A 14,968-nucleotide genomic window follows, 5' to 3' on the forward strand; every position below is an offset into this window, starting at 1 on the left:
CATATAATCATACAATAAAGGATCCTTCTTTCTATGTATTCGCAATACATTACATTTGTCTATGTTAAGGGTCAGTTGCCACTCCCTGCACCAAGTGCCTATCCGCTGCAGATCTTCCTGCATTTCGCTACAGTTTTCTAATGCTGCAACTTCTCTGTATACTACAGCATCATCCGCGAAAAGCCGCATGGAACTTCCGACACTATCTACTAAGTCATTTATATATATTGTGAAAAGCAATGGTCCCATAACACTCCCCTGTGGCACGCCAGAGGTTACTTTAACGTCTGTAGACGTCTCTCCATTGATAACAACATGCTGTGTTCTGTTTACTAAAAACTCTTCAATCCAGCCACACAGCTGGTCTGATATTCCGTAGGCTCTTACTTTGTTTATCAGGCGACAGTGCGGAACTGTATCGAACGCCTTCCGGAAGTCAAGAAAAATAGCATCTACCTGGGAGCCTGTATCTAATATTTTCTGGGTCTCATGAACAAATAAGGCGAGTTGGGTCTCACACGATCGCTGTTTCCGGAATCCATGTTGATTCCTACATAGTAGATTCTGGGTTTCCAGAAATGACATGATACGCGAGCAAAAAACATGTTCTAAAATTCTACAAGAGGCATTGTACTCGAACGTTATACTAGAATACGAGGTATGGAATAAATTGTTATTTTATTAAAGATTCACAATACATTTACTGACCAGGGAGCAAATCTTCCGGTAGGTACAAAATTTTCATAATAGCTTGTATGTGCGGTTCGCTGGTTATTTTACGAGTAAACAAGTTAGTTGCAAAGGAAAACGAGTATCACTGAAGTCACCGTTTCTTTTGTTATTACTGATATTTTGCAATAGCTTCTTATTCTAGCGGCAATTACGCAGAACTGAGGCGAACACGGACAAATGTCACTCTTTTTTTTTCTTACTTTTTGATTTCGACAGAAGCTTAAAAACCGGTGGAACAATGATTTTTAACGTGGCTTCAACAAACACAAAACTAACTCATATCACATATTATTTTAGTATAAATATAATAATTATAAATATGTGCAGCGGTTAATTGGCATCTTAAATCTGCTGTAAGGTTTCATCTTAGCAACAGTAATCTAATATCTGCCTCCACCTTTTGCGAAACACTATGATATGCATAACGGAGAGTACTCCCCATTGTACATTTTATTAAGAGTTTAATCCTGTTCTATTCATGGCCGGAGCGCGAGAAGAATCACTGTTTAAATGCCTTTATGTACGCTGTAAATAGTCTTATCTTGTCTTCGCGGTCCTTTCAGGAGATATACGTTCAGGGCTGAACTAACTTCATTGATTCCGCGCTCAGTACAGATTCATGAAACTTTGCGAGTAGGCTTTTGCTGTATAGGTTGCGTCTAGCTTCAAGTATCTGCCAATTCAGATTTTTCAGTACTTCCGTGACGCTCTTCCGTGAGTTAAACAAATAATGACCATTCCTGCTGCCATTCTTTGAATAAATACAATATACCGTTTAGTCTTATTTGGTATGCCCTCACCCCTTACACACACACACACACACACACACACACACACACACACACACACACACACACACACTTGAGCAATATTCTAAGATAGGTCACACAAGTGTTTTCTAAGCAAACTCCTTTCTAGACTAACTGCATCTTCCCAGTATCCTGCCAATGAATCGAAATCTATCACATGATTTACCTACGACTTAGCCAGCGTGATTATTCCATTTCATATCTCCACAAATTATTACACCTAAGTATTTCTATGCGTTGATTCCCTTTGTGATGATCATTAACATTGTTGTCTTACGATACTACCTGTTTGTCTTTTGTGAAGCAAAATTTTACATTTATGAACATTTAAAGTAAGTCGCCAATATTTACACCACCTTCAATTATTATAAGGTCTGACCGGATGTTTGCGCAATTTTCTTCAAGTGGTAGTTCATTTGCATCTTGTGTGTCAAAAGGCCACGCTTAGTCTTAATATGTAAATAAATAAAGTAATATTTGATTTAAAAGTACAGTTAAACTTCTACATGTGATATTCTTATAAATCTTCGTCGAATTATGTATTCTGTAATCCTCTATACAGTGCTTTGTGGAGAGTACGTTGTGCGACAATAAGCCACACTCTGCTCTATTCGGTTTTTGGATGGAGCAAGGGAAAAATACTGTCGGTGTGCATCCGCACGCACTCTAATCCTTCGTATCTTATCCTCATGATCACTGTGTGACGCGTACTATATGTTTGCAGTCTACCTCGATTACAGGTCCTTTGAACTTACCCAAATTTTCGAGAGGATTTCCCTTACTTTCGTATGGACTACACCGACCTGGCGATCCTTGCAGCGTATCTCGCAGTTCCATCGATGTATGCTCTCAAGCCCACTTGAAAACGACTCCAGCCACTTAACCAGGAAATTACGATTTGAGTACCACAACATTCAACTCTAATATAACGAAAACTTTCGATTACCCAAAATCTGCCCATACGAATGAGACATCTTTCTTAAAAAGCTCAACAGCGTAGCCCATTCTACGTAACATCGTATGATAGAATTAAAAGTAATATTTTATTATGCCTGGTGGCCTAGCGGTAAAGCGCGTACTTAGGGCGCGGGATCGAATTCCAATCGGACCACGGAAAATTTCAGTCAACCTTTAACCTAGCCTCCAATTTTGAACGATGTGAGAAGTCGCCAGGAACGACATGTGGTTCGGATTCCACGTTAAACTGTAGGTCCCTTTTGTCCATTCGAGAACTGGGGTGGATTAGGGACACACAAGACACCGATATGGCGTCCAGTTGAAAGGCCTGCACCCGCCCATTAATGCACACGAAATTATTATTGCTAATCTGAATACAATGCCTTAATAGCCCTTCGATGAAGTTTAGAGGTAGATGCCTCACTTCGAGCTCAATCAATACAGGTGGGGCAGTGGTTAAAAACAATGGACTCGTATTCCGCACGAAGAGGATTCAAATACACGTCCGGTGACGTCCGGTCATCGGGAAGTAGGTTCGTGTGTTTTCCCTACATCCCTTAAGGTGAATGTCGCGATATTTCCTTTTAAAATGCCGTTGTCTATTCGTTATCTCGTCCTGGTCCAGTCAGAGCTAACAGTCTACGTTGAAGTATTCACGCTGTAATATTCGTGACTTGCACACGAGAAGAAGATGGTCCAGGACTGTTTGTAAACTTTACGATGCCTGACGTAACGTCTGCGGGTAGCTGGATATGCGCCCTTCGTGGTGAAGGGACGTATGTGGCTCATATATTAAGAGAAAAAATGTTATCCAATTCGAAATGTCGTCTCTAAAAGTGATGAGTGTTGCGCCGAGCTGCATGTCAAATTTGATAACAACTAGAGACTATTCAACACCGTACGAAAATTGAATTCTTGCTGTTTTCCCTAGTGGTTTAGTGTAATAGTGAACAACTTTTAGTTCACATGGTGATACGTTGTCGCAAAATCTTCGTTCCGTCGCACTTTAGTGGCATTTACTGTCGGATATCATTAAGGAAGTTACCAAAAATATCGTTGATAATCAAGAACATATTTATGTGACAACTTTTTTTTAAGTACTGTGATATACCGATACAATAGTTTCCAGTGTTCCTGAAGTAACTATCAGGATACACAAGAAGTTTCTTGCTGTGTTAGAAGTGTCTGGATGGGAGTCGAAGCCATGCAGCAAGAAGCATGCTAAGTGGAGGGACCCTTGTGTAGTTGAGATAAGTAGTAATGAGGCACTTGCAGACTGAAGCTTTAAAATTTTGAATCAGGCCAGGAAATATTTACGGACGGCGGAGATAGTAGAGGTTGTGGGGAAAGCTAAGCAAATAATTGGCTTCAGCTTGAGGCAGTAAACGTCGTTTTAAGCTGCCTTGATGGCTCAATTACGTCTGTTATGGTATTATGAAACGTAGTACAGATTTTTATCGACTTCCTTGGTCACTACAGCCACTCTTTTCGTGTTCTGGCCATAGAGTTTCAAAAATTTAATAAAATGTGTCGCAGAAGCAAAGACATGCTGGTGTATTCCACAAGCAGCGGACCTGTCATGAGAGTGAGATAGAACATGCGTTTTCTCCGCAGTTCACAGATTGTCTCGATATGGTGAAACTGCTTTGATTCAGGAATAAAATTTCAGATAGCAAAAAAAAAGGTTGTTTTTTTAGGGCCTTTACTAGAATATGTGTTTACTTTATGACAACTGCAGATATGCGTTAGCACCCGCACTATCCTGCCAGCCATAATGAAATAAAAGTCTCGCACTATCCTGACACCTCTGGACGTCACTGATAAGCCACGGGGGAACCAGAACTAAATGCGGAACAGATAGTAGGCAGCGCGCACTGTGGAGAAACTGTTAACTGTTGCCGAGGGCAGGTGGACGTCGAGCTAAACACTGGTGTGGAACTGTTCCACATCACACCCCACACAGCTGCGGGGTTACCTTGGGAGAAAAAAGCCAGGCTACACCCAATACATATCTGTCCGAAATACACTCCTGGAAATGGAAAAAAGAACACATTGACACCGGTGTGTCAGACCCACCATACTTGCTCCGGACACTGCGAGAGGGCTGTACAAGCAATGATCACACGCACGGCACAGCGGACACACCAGGAACCGCGGTGTTGGCCGCCGAATGGCGCTAGCTGCGCAGCATTTGTGCACCGCCGCCGTCAGTGTCAGCCAGTTTGCCGTGGCATACGGAGCTCCATCGCAGTCTTTAACACTGGTAGCATGCCGCGACAGCGTGGACGTGAACCGTATGTGCAGTTGACGGACTTTGAGCGAGGGCGTATAGTGGGCATGCGGGAGGCCGGGTGGACGTACCGCCGAATTGCTCAACACGTGGGGCGTGAGGTCTCCACAGTACATCGATGTTGTCGCCAGTGGTCGGCGGAAGGTGCACGTGCCCGTCGACCTGGGACCGGACCGCAGCGACGCACGGATACACGCCAAGACCGTAGGATCCTACGCAGTGCCGTAGGGGACCGCACCGCCACTTCCCAGCAAATTAGGGACACTGTTGCTCCTGGGGTATCGGCGAGGACTATTCGCAACCGTCTCCATGAGGCTGGGCTACGGTCCCGCACACCGTTAGGCCGTCTTCCGCTCACGCCCCAACATCGTGCAGCCCGCCTCCAGTGGTGTCGCGACAGGCGTGAATGGAGGGACGAATGGAGACGTGTCGCCTTCAGCGATGAGAGTCGCTTCTGCCTTGGTGCCAATGATGGTCGTATGCGTGTTTGGCGCCGTGCAGGTGAGCGCCACAATCAGGACTGCATACGACTGAGGCACACAGGGCCAACACCCGGCATCATGGTGTGGGGAGCGATCTCCTACACTGGCCGTACACCACTGGTGATCGTCGAGGGGACACTGAATAGTGCACGGTACATCCACACCGTCATCGAACCCATCGTTCTACCATTCCTAGACCGGCAAGGGAACTTGCTGTTCCAACAGGACAATGCACGTCCGCATGTATCCCGTGCCACCCAACGTGCTCTAGAAAGTGTAAGTCAACTACCCTGGCCAGCAAGATCTCCGGATCTGTCCCCCATTGAGCATGTTTGGGACTGGATGAAGCGTCGTCTCACGCGGTCTGCACGTCCAGCACGAACGCTGGTCCAACTGAGGCGCCAGGTGGAAATTGCATGGCAAGCCGTTCCACAGGACTACATCCAGCATCTGTACGATCGTCTCCATGGGAGAATAGCAGCCTGCATTGCTGCGAAAGGTGGATGTACACTGTACTAGTGCCGACATTGTGCATGCTCTGTTGCCTGTGTCTATGTGCCTGTGGTTCTGTCAGTGTAATCATGTGATGTATCTGACCCCAGGAATGTGTCAATAAAGTTTCCCCTTCCTGGGACAATGAATTCACGGTGTTCTTATTTCAGTTTCCAGGAGTGTAGAACGCTGCAAGAAGTGAATCTACACAAGATACATCAAACCCACAAGTGCAAATTTCGAGGCGGGTTCCTCGCACCAGAAGGCGTAATGTCGGGTGAACAGATGTTCGGAAATAGTTAGCCTTGTAGTTATCTTCGAAAGGCCTTCTTTTTGTTACTGAAAGACTTTAGCCTGGGCGATATTGCACTTTAAGACACTGGACCGGAATTCTGGAGGAGCGGCGTTCAAACCCTGTTCGGTAACCCAGGTGGGTATTTCCAGTGGTTTACTCAAAATTACTGCAAAGATCGGAATGGACACGTTCGATATCTTGTTCTATCCTAAAAAAAAAGACATTAAAATATTTCGCAGGTATCCAAAACAGAATATTAACCGTCTCTGCTTATAGAATGCCCGTTGCATAAACTGTTCGTTCTTCGTGTGCCGATAGGTAGGGAATGTGTAGACCACGGAACTTTTCTTGCTCTACCCATCCACTTGTCGTTGTATATAGACATCATCCGGTGCAACACGAACGATGGGATTAAAAGGTAGCAGAACCACATTATTAATAAACACCATTATTCTTATTACCAAGGGCATGTTCTATAGTAAGGCTGGTTAAGTTCCTCGGCATCTTCATTTTTATCCGTAACATCACATGAGACATCCTTGCACGAATAAGCCAAATACGAAACATTTCTGAATGTAGATATTCTAGTAGGGAGTTTTCCCATTGTTTTGTTTGGAGGATTCTGTCCAAAGTTCCTCCAAGCATTTTCTATACATCCTGTACAGTAACTGCTCGTAATGACACCCATTAACGCCGGCAGTTTCCGTAACAAGTATTTTTGAAATCTAAGCCATCACATGTTGCGAAACACGAGAACCAATTTCGTAAGACTGACGCTCCCGTGAATGACACACACACACACACACACACACACACACACACACACACACACAAGCGCGCGCGCATGGGCGCGCGTGCCCGAATCAGCCAAACAAAACTGAATCGTGACTGCAAGGAGAACAGCGGCTCTTAGTCGACACGATTACTGCTTCCCATCGCTCGTTAGAGTCGTAGTTAGAGTAACACAGCGGAGGTAAAGCTTGGCGACTCGCCTTTTCTCTTTCTGTAGGCCATTCACGCCTCACTCTTTCAGTGTATCAGGCGGCGCACCGACGGGGGCACTGGAACGTGAGGCTGTGGTTATGTCACGCCACTTAGAGCAGCCTTCAAGTCGCCGCGACACTGTTAACCAGAAGTTACACGCTTGCAGATGCGACCTTGCTGCACTGCAATGTGATGCACGCTTTGGAAGATGCCTACTGCCGCAGCCTTTTATACAGTGCCTACAGGTATCAATTAGCAATGTGTTTACTAGACTTCCTGTACGAGACACAGCCTCCGTGTTACGGGTATACAGCTTCTAAATGAACGGACGAGCACGAAACTGCTGTTACAATACATTACGCAGTTGTGGCATTCAGCTGCAAAGCTCCTATCTTGTTTTGCAGCCTACGGAAAAGTACACAAAAAATATTACATTAATGCCGGTATAAAACACGAGAACCCTACCTGCTGTACACATAAAACACATTTCTCCAGCATTCCCATCGGATATCATCAACAACTCTGGCTATGTGGAAACAAGGGCAATGATTTCCATACTCGCTGTCTTCTGTAATGTCTTATAAACGAACACCGTCCCTCATATCTTTCCTCAACCTGAATGCTCTTGTCCGAACAACATAGCAGAAACACCCGTTCCCATTAGAGCAAAATCATTTGTGTCCCATTCCATCGTACAACCACTTACTCGAAGTCCTTTTTTGCGCAGCTTCCCCCGTCGGAGGTTCGAGTCCTCTCTCGGGTATATATATATATATATATATATATATATATATATATATATATATATATTGTATGTATGCGCGCGCGTGCGTCTTATGTCCTTAGCGGAAGTTAGTTTAAGTTAGATCAAGTATTGTGTAAGCCTAGGGACCGATAACCTCAGCAGTTGGGTCCCATAGGAACTTAGCACAAATTTCGAAATTTTCGAAGTCTTTTTAAGTAGTAGGAACCCGACTCTGGAATAATTTCCCACATATTAGAGAACTGAATAACATCTCCAGCTTCAGAAGACCGTTAATAATGTATCTACTATTTTTAGCTGGTGCAGTCTCCTTAAATTTCTTAAAATTTTGTATTAGTGGAGCTCCACAGCCATCCATATTTAATAAATGTAAACATGGTCCGTAGTAGGCTGTAATGTGATTTTTATTTAATCGTGCTATTAGCTAATTTCGACTACTTGTCATTGCCAAACACCTTTAAAAAGAACATGGGAAAGCACCACATTGCGATGTATGCAGACAGTGTAGTGCTTTCCCATGTTGGTTTTATAGGTGCTTGACAGTGACAAGTAGTCGAAATTAGCTAATAGCACGACTAAATAAAAATCACATTACAGCCTACCAGGGACCATGCTTACGTTCCTTAATTTTTTTCCCCAGAACTCACAATATCAGAAAATATCTTGTACACCTATAAATTCTTTTATATCTGTTATTATTATTATTATTATTATTATTATCATTATCACTATTAGTGGCAGCAAATGCAGTAGTACAGGTACTGCCTGTATTAACTTTATTAGTTGATAGTATTATTTACTCACATTGTCACTATGGACACTCAGATCATTTTAATACTAGTTGTCATATTAACATTGTCATTTCTTAGTAACTATGATGTAAAAAAGGGTACTGCATGTGTGAAACCCTGTTCCGATGTAAGAGAGAGCCAAATGATCCTCGTCGGACCATGTCGAAAAATAAATATTTGGAGCACTATTAGTCTTCTGTCACTGGTTCTAGATATTTTGCCGAAAACTCTGTGTTCACTTTCTCTCTTCCTGTCAGAACAACAATTAGCGCAACAATATGAAAACTGTGAATACAATTCGTAACGTGAAAACGTGCGTATGTTTGGCGAGTAAAGTAATAGTGCTACCTCCAGCGAGTGCCTGGATGAGAAGAATCGCAGATGCCTACCTAAAACGCGAAAAACTATTCCACTGGAGAAGCTTTAAAGGAAAAGGCGGAATGTGTCTGGGAGAAATAAAATACATTGCAGCAAGAAAAGGCGGTTTTTATTTACAAATCTAATATTTCTTTGCTTGCTGCGATTGATGGTTTAAATGGCTCGGAGCACTATGGGACTTGACATCTGAGGTTTCTAAGTGCCTGTCGCATGTCAACTCCTGGCAGACTGGCACTGTGTACCGGGCCAGGACGCGAACAAAGAAGCTTGCCTTTCGCTGGCAATGCTTTTAACAAGTGTGAGCTGTTCAGACTGGACTAGACTTCAGCCAGTACTCCGACATTGCAAACGTCACAGAAATTCTTCTCCATACTTATGAATGTCATTATCCTCCTCAGTCATCAGCTTGCACGAGATGGTCATAAAGTCTTGATCCATTCTTGCGAAATAATGGATGCACTTATATAATACACACTTAAGTTTATTGTCAATGTATGTATACGTCTTCATCAAACTTCAACATGGCCTCCATCCATTTTGAAGCAATACTCCAGTCTTTGAAGAGCAGACCTGAATACATTCTGAAGCGTATCTTGTGAACTGGCCGACGCTGCATGCCGGATTCAAGCTCTTATATCTTGGATGTCTTTTACCTCTGCTTGGCTTTATGTATCACGGAGCAAAGAAATCCAACGATGTCAAATCAGATGAATATGATGGCACGTTCTTTCTGCACCTTTACGTATCCATCTATTGGCGAACGATTTAGGTAAAGGATTACCTTGAAATCAAAACGAGGGGGTGCTCCATCCTGTTCGAACACAGCAGTGCCTTCATGCTGAAGCTGTCGTTCCGCAAATTACTCCCGTATATCAGGATAAATGTTTTCCACAATTTCTCTTTGCAAAAATGAGGGTCCGTAAACTGTAGTCGTTGTGAATCCAAGCAGTTCTTTCACTTATCGTATGTCTCTTTGCCTTTCGGTAATAACGCGAGGTGGCTCGTTACCCCATATGCGACAGTGATGTTTCTTAACTTTCCCGCAGGAGCGGAACGTAGCCTCATCAGTAAACAAAATGTGATCCAGGAGATGTTCATTGTGTGCAGTTACTGTCAAGTCGAAATGCGCAGCTGGGCGAGCTGCGTAATCTTCGTGGTCTAATTTGTGAAGCAACTGAATATCGTACGCTTTTTTCTCTAGTGTCAAGTGTAAAACTTACAAAGTCGTTGATTTTCACATATGTAGCTAGTAGCTACGACAATTTGATGCTTCTGTTTCCCTGAACTGCCTCTTGTGGTACAGGAGGTCTTCCTGCATGTGATTCATCGGTAACGTTTCCAGTTCTTTGGAACTTACTGACAAGCAACCAGATGTTTCCTATTGTGAAATTTCCATATGAACCCCTGTTGCATCTCCAGATAAGATAAAGCGCGCAATCGCACAATAATAACAGCCACAGGTTCGCCTATATTAAGCATTCTTCTTGATCATTCTGGAAAAAAAACAATAGGCCCACGCTATGATAGAAATGGATTATAATTATGTATTGTTTAAATGCATCAATTATTTCTTACTAATTGATCGAGGCTTTATGATCACACAGTATTTTACGAATTAAATATACGAGTATATATTGGTTGTCAGCGCAGTATTCTGGTACAAAATAAGGGTAAAATACTAATTTTTTTTAAAAAAATGTTATGATTCACCAAAATTTTAAACAATGTTCAAAGTGAATACTGTTTATGTTAAACAATAACTGAAATATATACAATGCTCAGAAAACTTAATATTAGCACCTAAAATTATGAAAATAGTACCACCAGAGTGTGAAAGTATAGGTCGTTGCCGGATGTAGACCCATTGCTACATGGAAATAACTATGCTGTATGTGTGTTCGCTGTAGACAGCAATCAGTTGTCTATATTATAGGTTATATTAGCACATTAAAACATATTCTAAGCACAATATAGTTCAAAATTACTAAAAACAAACGAGAAATTACCTTTATTTCTCGAAGACTGCCTGACAGTGCGATAAAAAGCTTTCTTCAAGGAGATACTGCCACTTACTAGGAACCTGCAAAAACGAACAAGTGACACACAGAAAGCACATCAAGTATATGCTACAATCAGGCAGAGAGAGGTTAATTTACTCACTGAGCTAAAAAAAAGGAGACTGAGGAGGACATACAGGAGAACTTGCGCGAAATTGTATGAAAGAAAAGCTGCGATAAGAAAAGTCGTACCTTGATAGCTGAGTTAGTAAGCTTCCTGGCTCGAGACGCGGTCCAGCACACAGTTTTATCTGCTAGAAAGTAACTGCAGGATGTGAGTTCTATTGAAAACTTAAAGGGAATTGTGTGGAGAAGGGGGAGGGGCGCATATGGCAAGACGATCAACCCTCACACTACCCCAAAGCTGGAAATTGCTCTTCTTGAGGAACGAGGAAATGTCCCAAAGAATTAAAACTGAATGCACGTTATGCAGGGACGAAGCCACTTGAACTACTCAGGCCACCATTCTTTCTGTAGGAGACAGTAATTATGTTGCTTTGCCAGTTTCTGAACTATTCCACGGCTGCAAATACCCACCTATTAAACTTTGAGTCATGTAGGCAAGAATTACACACTTTCTACATCCGTATATTTTCAGACTTCCCACCAAGACGGCGCAGGGTCGATACCTGTTAGCTCCTAGCAATATTTACACGATGTTAAAGTCTTGCATTATATACTGTTAATGAAAGGATTGTTTGCTGAGAGAAATCGCCAAAGTCGTACCACAATACTTCTACCGCGCAGTGCTAGAGACTCCTCGTACATTCCACCATTCTTTGCGGGCAACATTATTGAATTTTATTAGAGTACCATCGCATTCGAACATGTATACTCCCATTGCCAGAGAAAATTGTATATTCCATAGCGTGTTCTTTCAGTTATCTTACTCAGTTTTAACAAAAATAAATCTTACTTTTTACATGTAGTATTGGAGGGACGCGGGGGAGGGGGGGCTAAAAATCGTAGAGGGAGACTAAGAGAGACACTATGTGATCAAAAGCAACCGGACACCCCCAAAAACGTACGTTTTTCATATTAGGTGCATTGTGCTGCCACCTACTGCCAGGTACTCCATATCAGCGACCTCAGTAGTCATTAGACATCGTGAGAGAGCAGAATGGGGAGCTCCGCGGAACTCACGGACTTCGAACGTGGTCAGGTGATTGGCTGTCACTTGTGCCATACATCTATACGCGAGATTTCCACACTCCTAAACATCTCTAGGTCCACTGTTTCCGATGTGATGGTGAAGTGGAAACGCGAAGGGGACACGTACAGCACAGAAGCGTACAGGCCGACCTCGTCTGTTGACTGACAAGAGACCGCCAACAGTTGAAGAGGGTCGTAATGTGTAATAGACAGACATCTGTCCAGACCATCACACAGGAATTTCAAACTGCATCAGGATCCACTGCAAGTACTATGACAGTTAGGCGGGAGGTGCGAAAACTTGGATTTCATGGTCGAGCCACACATCGCCGGTAAACGTCAAACGACGACTCGCTTGGTGAAAGGAGCGTAAATATTGGACGTTTGAACACTGGAAAAACGTGTGGAATGGCGAATCACGGTGCACAATGTGGCAATCCGAAGACAGGGTGTGGGTATGGGGAAAACACGGTGAACGTCATCTACCAGCGTGTGTAGTGCCAACAGTAAAATTCGGAGACGATGGTGTTAGGCGGGCCAACACGACAATGAATTCCAGTGTTACCGGTGGAGGGCGCCACGAATTTGTAAGTTATTTCCAGCCAGGTGTCCGGATGTTTTTGATCACAGAGTTGCGTCAAACCAGTCTTTGGACTCAAGACCACAACAACAACAACAACAACATACTCTTACCGTTCGCAACTATTTCGCGCCGGTCAAATATGATGAGACAGAAATACCACCAATTCCAGTCGCTGTTAAACTTACGAGAGGTATAATGGTATCATAAGAGCTGCACGCTTGTCGTGGAGACTGCGAATCGTAAAGGACCTATGTGGAAGGACAGCCGGAATATTATTTTACAGATAAACTCAGCCGACAAAAGATCATTCACTCCCTTGAAAGAGCCCACACTGGTCGCTTTTGACCGCAGTAGACAGCATAGAACAGGTACCATCGGTCATGTGATCCTCCACCACTGACATAAGCCATGGCAGTGAAGTCATGTGTAAACGGAAATAGATTATATATAATCAGTACAGTAAGATGCGCCGGCCGAAGTGGCCGTGCGGTTAAAGGCGCTGCAGTCTGGAACCGCAAGACAGCTACGGTCGCAGGTTCGAATCCTGCCTCGGGCATGGATGTTTGTGATGTCCTTAGGTTAGTTAGGTTTAACTAGTTCTAAGTTCTAGGGGACTAATGACCTCAGCAGTTGAGTCCCATAGTGCTCAGATCCATTTGAACCATTTGAACAGTAAGATGCGTCGACGTGCCAAGGTGACTCAGTGGCAGAAAGGAGCTATCATGTTTAGATGTGCAAATGGTGACACTGTTTGAAGTTACCCGATTTGTTGGCGTATCGACACGGACCGTTCAAAGTGCTTTCAGGGGATGGTGTACAACTCGCACACAAACAACAGAATTTGTGAAATATCCTACAGGGACCGGAGGTATCTGGTTTCAAACTCTACAGGCATTGTTGTCATCAGCGAATGCTGGTCGTTTCCATGCGACCATTGCGAAGGGCAATGCATGCACTGGACATTTGGATTCGGGTATCAAAAGCCATTCGTCACAGACACACATCAAGCTGCACGTCTTCACTAGGCCAAACAACACAGAAACTGGACAGTTGGTAACTGTAGGCCTGTAGTGTGATTCGGTAAGTCGCGATTTTGCCTCTCTTCAAATCATGCATACTGCTGAGTGTATGGAGTGTCTAAGCCAGGTTGGAGGTCTGTGATGTCTTGAGGTTTTTTTCATAACTGGAATGGTGTCAGCTCATTCAAATTACCGGAGCATGAAGCAAGTTGCGTAATTCACAAGTCTCGGTGACCGAATCTTGCCCTTTCTTCTACTTCTTCATGATGGGTACTGAGTGGACGCTCTCGTCTTCCAAGGTGGCAGCAACCGTGTTCACAGGGCTGCACAATTACATTCATACAGGGGTTGGTCAAAAATATGGAAACACGAAAAACACAACACATTACCATGCCTTATACGGTGTAGGAAACCCGTCCGTATTCAAAACACCTTCCAGTCAGAATGAGATTTTCACTCTGCAGCGGAGTGTGCGCTGATATGAAACTTCCTGGCAGATTAAAACTGTGCGCCCGACCGAGACTCGAACTCGGGACCTTTGCCTTTCGCGGGCAAGTGCTCTACCAACTGAGCTACCGAAGCACGACTCACGTCCGGTACCCACAGCTGCAAATAGTGGCAAGATCATGTAACGATGACGGAGGTGGCTAGCGATCACGCATTCTTCTCTCCGAAGTAGACCACAAACGCTCAATAATATTGAGACCTGATGGCTGTGGTATCCAGGAGAAATGCAACAATTCATTCTCGTGTTCACAAACCAGCCCTACATGATGCGAGATCTGTGAACTGGGGGCATGTCGTCTTGGAACACAGCAGCACCACTGGCGAAAAAACATTGTACCATGGGATGGAACTTATATAAGCCAAAATGCCCACATAATCCTTAGCAGTAATACGACATTACAGAGTACCAATGGAACCCATGGAATACCACGATATGGCTGCCGAGTCATCACTAAACTCCCGTCCGTTTTGGGACTTAATATTGGCCAGAAGTTGAAACTATGTGCAACAAGACTCATCCGCACAAACGACTTTCTTTCATTGCTTCGTAGTCCATGTTTTAAGGCTTCGGCACCGCGTTTTCCTGTTACTGGCACTTGCATCACTGATGACTGGTTTTCGAATTTCAGCCCGCCTTGCAGTCCCCTGCTTATGGATCTCCCTTCGTGTTATTTTGA

General features: G+C 43.7%; 1 protein-coding gene and 1 non-coding gene across 4 annotated transcripts in view; one reads left to right on the forward strand and one right to left on the reverse strand.

Annotated features, from left to right (window-relative positions):
- LOC126473301 (6-phosphofructo-2-kinase/fructose-2,6-bisphosphatase 2) overlaps positions 1-14,968 on the forward strand; it is a 381,167-nt gene that overhangs the window by 83,889 nt on the left and 282,310 nt on the right. The gene's annotated exons all lie outside the window — the stretch shown is intronic.
- On the reverse strand, positions 14,292-14,366 carry Trnas-cga (transfer RNA serine (anticodon CGA)). Its single transcript has one exon. It is a non-coding gene; the product is annotated as a tRNA-Ser (tRNA).

Source organism: Schistocerca serialis, chromosome 4, assembly GCF_023864345.2.
Source record: "Schistocerca serialis cubense isolate TAMUIC-IGC-003099 chromosome 4, iqSchSeri2.2, whole genome shotgun sequence".
NCBI classification, from domain to species: domain Eukaryota; kingdom Metazoa; phylum Arthropoda; class Insecta; order Orthoptera; family Acrididae; genus Schistocerca; species Schistocerca serialis.